The 7,533-nt window shown below is 42.8% G+C and overlaps 1 non-coding gene across 1 annotated transcript; it reads left to right on the top strand.

Moving 5' to 3' along the window:
- The first annotated feature begins 5,118 nt into the window (after positions 1-5,118).
- LOC124091718 (U6 spliceosomal RNA) lies at positions 5,119-5,225 on the top strand. Its single transcript, XR_006851412.1, has one exon. It is a non-coding gene; the product is annotated as a U6 spliceosomal RNA (small nuclear RNA).
- The last annotated feature ends 2,308 nt before the right edge of the window (positions 5,226-7,533 follow it).

The raw sequence follows: 7,533 nt of genomic DNA, 5'->3' as shown, positions 1-7,533 counted from the left end.
TTTGGTTTTCTTCCCTGTCCAATCCCCAGCACTTAAACACTGGTGGAAGTTCCGTAGTATCTATTGGGTGGGCAAATGGATGAAATGGAGTGGGAGGGTTGGGGAGGATGCAGATCTGTATCTTGGGTCCCACCTACAACTACTCACTCCTGTCTCTAGAGCTTGTGCTCCACTTAAGTGGCCAACTCAGTCTCAGGTCTATACTCAGAATGTGCAATGCGGGGCAGAGAGGAATCAGAGAACCCCTGTGGTTGAGGGCAGACCATGGGCAGGAGTCCTCTCTGGCTCAGGGGGCCATGTGCCAAAAGCCTGGGCAGGGAAAGACAGGGAGTGGGCAATGTGCGCAGGTGGTTGGTTCTGGGCTACTTCACCAGGTACTTTTGCAACCTCCCTCTTTTCCCCAGCGCTCAGCCCCAGGCTCCCAACACACCCCTAGGGCTCTGCGATTTACCTACAACTGGGACCCGCTTCCTTTTCCCGCCTTGACTCCTCCTTTGGCTCTAAGGTTATTTAAGACTAGGTTTGGCTGTAGGAACAACAAGAACTGTAGAACACTGCTTTCTCGCCAGGAAGGGAGACACACAGGGCAGGCAGCGTCGCGCTGATTGGGCCAAGCCCCTCCCTACAGCGCTCTGGCTCCCAGAGAGGCCGAGGGCTGCCACATGACCTGTCTAGAGAAGTCATTGGTTAGGATCCGCTCTCTAGGCCCTGCCTATCCGCAAGGGAGCCTGGGAAATGTAGTCTTTATTCTAAGGGAACTTGTGCTCCCTCACTATCATATATCTGTTTCTGGTATTGATCCTCCACGCTGAGTTGGGGCGTCGGGGATACTCAGTTTTCTCCAAGTCCCTGTCCCTACCAGCTGCCCCTGTATAGTTTCTCCTGGAGGAAGAGGGAAACTCCTCACTCTGGTTTGTCACCTCGTCCCCAGGCCCTTCCAAGTGACTGCACCTCTGGCCTTTCTTCATGGGCCTCTGCCAAGCTCCATCCTTTCCCATCCTTGGGCAGAGGGGTCACTGCCTTCCAAAAGGAGGCCTCTACCTATCTTTTTCCTCCTTTTCACCCATTTTTTAGATTACACATATAGCAAACTCACTCCAGGGTGGGTCCTGCATTGGCTCATCTGACTGGCTAAGAGGCTTGGGAGTCGCTCTCTTCCTTTCCTTGAAAGCCCCAAAAGAACTGACAGGTGAGAGAAACTGCTCTGAGATTAGGAGTGGGGAAAGGCCTGAGTCTTTTTTTTTTTTTTTAATATTTATTCTTTAGTTTTAGGTGAACACAATATCTTTATTTTACATTTATGTGGTGCTGAGGATCAAGTCCAGGGCCTCCTGCATACTAGGCGAGCGCTCTACCACTGAGCTACAACCCAAGCCCCAGGTTTGAGTCTTTTAAGAAGCATCTTTCAAAGTCCTTTTCCCTCCATACAGCCTTACATGGCCCGTTTGTGAATGTCAAGACATATAAGCAGTCACAATCCCTGGCCTGTAGCCAGGGGTCCTGATCCCTATCTGTCACCCCAGCCTCAGGATTTTAGACCTGGAGTGGTGTTGAGAGAGGTCTCCAAGATTTCTTCCCTTCCAGCAGTTCTCAAGGAGAATGATGCAGTGTGGGATTTCCATCAGGTCACCTTCAGATCAATTGACTGGCTGACCATAGGTGACTCCCTCCCTAAAAGCAGTTCTCCTGTGCCCAAAGAACTCCGCTTAGAACAGGTCTTAGAATCAGATTACTGGGTGCAGAAGACAAGATCACTGTAGATGGAACCTCTTTTCGTCCAGCTAAAGTAACATTTATTGGTATTTCTTTTGACACTCACCAGGATGTACTGGGGACACCTTGAGGCCGGTGAATATACCATCTGACTCAAAAGAAATGCAAATCTGACCCCTGAAAGTATAGAGGAAAAATGTAAGTGGCCGTCGGGGGAGGGATACAAAAATGATACAAAGCTGGCTTTGAAAAGCAGTTCCTCAGCTTCTTATAAAGTTAAACATACACTTGCCTGGATCAGTGGCAAACACCTGTATTCCCAGCGACTAGGAAGATGAAGGCAGGAGGACTGCAAGTTCAAGATCAGCCTGGGCAACGTAGTGATACCCTGTCTCAAAATAAAATTTAGATGTAGTTCAGAGGTAGAATCCTCTTGGGTTTGATCCCCAATTAAAAGAAGAAAAAAAAGGATTAAATGTACACTTAACATATGAGTCAAAGATTCCATTCCTAGGTATTTACCCAAGAGACATGAAAAAAGTATGTCTAAAAAGGATATGTATTCTAGTGATCAGAGCAACTTTATTCATAATAGGCCCAAGCTGGAAACAACCCAAATGTCTGTCAGCAGGTGAACGGATAAACAAATCTATGCAGTGGAATCACATTTAGCAATAACATGAAAAAGACACTATTAGGGCTGGGAATGTAGCTCAGTTGGTAGAGACCTTGCCTCTCATGCACAAGGCTCTGGGTTCAATCCCCCCAGCACCACACACACACACACACACACACACAAAGGCACTATTAATACATGTAAAAGGGATGAATTTAAAAAAACCACTCTGCTAAATGGAAGAAGTCTGAGATAAAAGTGATCATATTGTGTGATTCTATTCATATGAAATTCTAGAATAGGTAAAAGTAACCTCTGTTGGTGGAAGTCGGGTCAGTGTTTGGGGCCAGGAGTTGAGAAGACACATGTTTTGGGGTGATGGAAAGATTTTATATCTTCATTGTGATGGTGATTACACAGGATATATGTGTGCCAAATGTCAATCTGTACAATTAGAATGGCTGTATTTTGTGTATGTAAATTATACTTCAATAAAATCGATTTAAGAGAAAAAAGCAGTGTTGATCTGTACTGAAAGTCTCTGATGGGGAAGTGAAAACACAGAGTAAGACTGTCATCCTCATCTGAGTCTCTCCCACTCCTCTAGATAGCTCTTTCCTCCCCCTTCTTCTCTTCCACCCTCCTCCTCCTCTTATCCCCCTTTATCATCTGCTTCTCTCCAGTTCTTTACAAAATAAAGTAGTTTGGCTTGTCCTAACAGTTTGAGTTTGTAATTCAGGATAAGGACTTCTGTGCTCAAACTTGTGATCCTCCTGCCTCAGGCTCCAGAGTCACTGAGATTACAGGCAGTGTGCCACCGCATCTGGCCTTGTGTGCAAAGCTTGGTTAACAGGCTATGGTGCTGTTGGGCAAGTAGTGAAGTCTTTGGGAGGTGGAACCTAGTGGAAGGAAGGTAGGTCATGGGGGTGTGGCCTTGAAGGAAATATTGGCCCCTCCCTCTCACTTTCTTTGTATCTGCTCCAAGGTGAGCAGTTTCCCCTACCACACGCTCTGCCTTGCTACAGGTCCAAAGTGACTGGGCCAAGTGACTATAGAATGAAACCTCTGAAACTGTGAACCAAAATAAATCTTTCCTCTTTTTTGTTTTTTCAGGTACTGGCAATTGAACCTAGTGATGTTTAACCACTAAGCCATATCCTCATTTTTTTTCCTCTTTGTATTTTTTTAAAATATTTATTTTTCAGTTGTAACTGGACACAATATCTTTATTGCATTTATTTTATTAATTTATGTGGTGCTGAGGATCGAACCCAGGGTCTCACACGTGCTACATGAGCTATCTACCGCTGAGCCACAATCCCAGCCCCTCCTCTTTGTATTTTGAGATAGGGTCTCACTAAGTTGCTGAGGCTGGCCTGTAACTTACAATCTTCCTGCCTCAGCCTTCCAAGTTGCGGGATTTAAGTTGTTTATCTCAGGTTTTTTTGGTCACATCAATGGCAAGTTGACTAACACAGCCTTCAAGTTCAATTTATACAATGTGTCATTCTGGTTATACACTTAGTAATTAAGGTATAAAATAAGAATAATACTTTTCACTTATTCCTTCTTTAATTCTTTTATTTTTTGAAGGGAGTACTGGGGATTGAATTCAGGGGCAGTCGACCACTGCGCCATACCCCAACCCTATTTTGTATTTTATTTAGAGACAGGGTCTCACTGAGTTGCTTAGCGCCTCACTTTGGCTGAAGCTGGCTTTGAACTCACCATCCTCCTGTCTCAGCCTCCTAAACCACTGGGATTACAGGCATGTGCCACCACATCCGGCTCACTTATTTCTTAATTTCTAATTATAATTTTAATGATCTAAACTTGCCTAAGTTATAAATAATAATTATAAACCTAATTGATGAATTTTTTAGACACTTCTAAAAAATTACTAAATTGCCTGATGTGACTGACCACTATCACAAGTAATATCTTCCTACATATTAAAACAACTCTTGCAAACCTAATAAACTAATTTTACAACTGTGGAATTGCAAAGTCTTTAAAATTTTACAATATGGGCCAGGCATAGTAATGCATGCCTGTAATGCCAGCGACTTGGAGGCTGAGGCAGGAGGATTGCAAGTTCCAGGCCAGCCTCAGCAATTTCATCAGGCCCTAAGCAATTTAGAAAGACCCTGTCTTGAAATAAAAAATAAAAAAGGTGAGGGGGTGTGGCTCAGTCATTAAGTTCCCCTGGGTTCAATGCCAATACAAAGAAAAAAAAAGTCAAGATTGAGACAGGACTGGGTGGAGTATACCTGCCTGTAATCCCAGCTACTTGGGAGGCTGAGGCAGGAGGATCTCAAGTTTAGCAATTTATCAAGACTCTATTCTAAATTAAAAATTAAGGACTGGGGACTGGGGGGTGGCTCATTGGTAGAGTGCTCACCTAGCATGCACGAGGCACTGGGTTCAATCCTTAGCACCACATAAATGTAAAATAAAGATATTGTGTCCACCTAAAACTAAAAAATAAATTAAAAAAGAATTAAGGATTGGGAATGTGGATCAGTGGTAGAGTGCTTGCCTAGCATGTATAATGCTTGGGTTGGATTCCCAGCACCACACCAGAAAAAAAAAAAGAAAAGAAAAGAAAAAGTAAAGGGCTGGGCATGTAGCTCAGTGGTAAAGTTCACTCAACTCCACTCTTGAAATGAGTGGATATTGTGAACATATTCCACATTTTCTTTGTCCATTCACTTATGAGATGTGTTTACCGTTAGTACCGCTGTGCTGTAAACAAACTACACAAGTTGGCTTTTAAAATATGATGACAAGTGCTCGCTTCGGCAGCACATATGCTAAAATTGGAACAAGACAGAGAAGATTAGCACAGCCCCTTAGAGAGGATGACATGCTAATTCATGAAGTGTTCCATATTTTTTAAAAATGCAGAATTTTGTTTAAAAAATAAATAAATGATATATGACAATGTAAGTGCATGGAGAATTCTAGGCTCTCAGCTCCCAGTGTGTAAGAATGTAAAAGTACAACTCTGTGCCACTGATGAGTTCGTGGCTGCTGTTTACCCTTTAAGTGGCATGTTGAGTGGAATTATACCATGTGACTGTTAAGCAATGAAAGGTTAGAAACCAACTTTTGATCTGAAAAAAAGATGGCATGATTATTCTGTGACATAAAGTATAAAGGTTCCTTGCCCCTCACCCCAAATCCTTGCAGCATCTGGATCCCCTGTACCCAGGATTGAATACAGGAGTGATCCCCCACTGAGAGACATCCCAGACTTTTTGAAAATTTTTAAAAATTTGAGACAGGGCCTCGCTAAGTTGCTGAGGCTAGTTTTGAACTTGAAATCCTTCTGCTTCAGCCTCCCCAGTCACTGTGATTACAGGCATGTATCACTATGCCTGGCATTGTTTTAGGGGCTGGGGATCTAACCCAGGGGTGTTTAATTCCTGAGCCACATCCCCAGACCTTTTTTTTTTTTTTTAAGAGAGAGAGAATTTTTTAATATTTATTTTTTAGTTTTCGGTGGACACAACATCTTTATTTTATTTTTATGTGGTACTGAGCATCGAACCCAGTGCCGCGCGCATGCCAGGTGAGCACATTACCACTTGAGCCACATCCCCAGCCCCCCAAACCTTTTTAAAATATTTTATTTAGAGACAGGGTCTTGCTAAAGTTTCTTAGAGTCTTGCTAAATTGCTTAGGCTGGCTTTGAACTCGCAATCCTCCTGCCGAGCTACTGGGATTACAGATGTGCACCACTGTGCCCAGCTTGTTTTTTGTACTTTTTTTTTTTTTTTTTTTTGGTACTGGAGATTGAACTCAGGGGCACTCACCACTGAGCCACATTCCCGGCCCTTTTTTGTATTTTATTTAGAGACAGGGTCTCACTGAGTTGCTTAGTGCCTCACTTTTGCTGAGGCTGGGTTTGAATTTGTGATCCTCCTGCCTCAGCCTCCTGAGCTGCTGGGATTACAGGCATGAGCCACCACACCTGGCTGGTTTTTTTTTTTTGTATTCTTGATAATAGACATTCTGTCTGGGGTCAGATGGAATCTCAATGTAGTTTTTTGTTTTTTTTTTTAATTTTTTTAATGTTGACGGACCTTTATTTTATCCATTTATTTATATGCAGTGCTGAGAATTGAACCCAGTGATTCACACACGTGAGGCAAGCACCCCACCACTGAGCCACAACCCCAGCCCCTCAATGTAGTTTTGATTTGCATTTCCCTGATGGCTAACATGGTAGAACATTTTTTTCATACACATATAATTATTTGTTCTTCTTTGGAGAAGTGTCAGTTCAGTTCATTTTTCCATGTTGTAAAAATTCTGCTTGGATTTGCAAATGCATCTCACTGCATATGAATGAAAGAAAAACATCTGTGATCAATTCCTGATGTGATTCCAGTTCATTATGTTAGAACTATAATCCATGTTACTTTTATTTTAAATAAAAAAAAAAATGGCAGTACTGGGGATGGAATCCATGGTGCTTTACCACTGAGCTACATTCCCAGCCCTTTTAAATTTTATTTTAAGTTAGGGTCTCAACAAGTTGCCCAGGATGGCCTAGAATCCTTCTGCCTCAGCCTCCCAAATAACTGGGATTACAGGCGTGCACCACCACGCCTGACATTAAACAAAATTCGAATTTTTATAGAATTTTCCAAAGTAGAATTACTAAGGATTCTGAATAAGCAAGAACAGATTATCTTCTTTTTAAAATATATTTAAAAATTTTTTTTAGTTGTAGATGGACACAATTCCTTTGTTTTATTTTTATGTGGTGCGGAGGATGGAACCTAGGGTCTCACACGCGCCAGGCGAGCACTCTACTGCTGAGCCACAACCCCAGCACCGCCCGCCCCCCATATTCTTTTTTTCTTTTTGATGGTGCTGGGATCTGGTGCATGCTAGGCCAGGGCTCTATCACCAAGCCACAGCTCAGCCCTATACATCACTCTAGAAAAAGTTAACTAAACATTTTTCTAGCTGAACACATGGTACGCATCTGTAATCTCTACCTGGGAAGTTGAGGCAGGAGGACTGTGAATTCAAGCCCAGCCTGGACAACTGTTTTAAAGGGTTGGGAATGTAGTTCAATGGTAGAGTACTAAAAGAGTGGGGCCCTGAGTTCAGTCCCCAATGCCACCAAAAAATAAAAAACAAAACTTGATTGCATTTTGAGGAAAAATGGTTGAAAACCACTTTTAAAA

Source organism: Marmota monax, unplaced genomic scaffold (genome assembly GCF_021218885.2).
Source record: "Marmota monax isolate L192 unplaced genomic scaffold, Marmota_monax_Labrador192_F-V1.1 WCK01_AAM20220418_F8-fsc00205, whole genome shotgun sequence".
Lineage (NCBI taxonomy): Eukaryota > Metazoa > Chordata > Mammalia > Rodentia > Sciuridae > Marmota > Marmota monax.
This window is presented reverse-complemented; position numbering and strand designations above follow the sequence as displayed.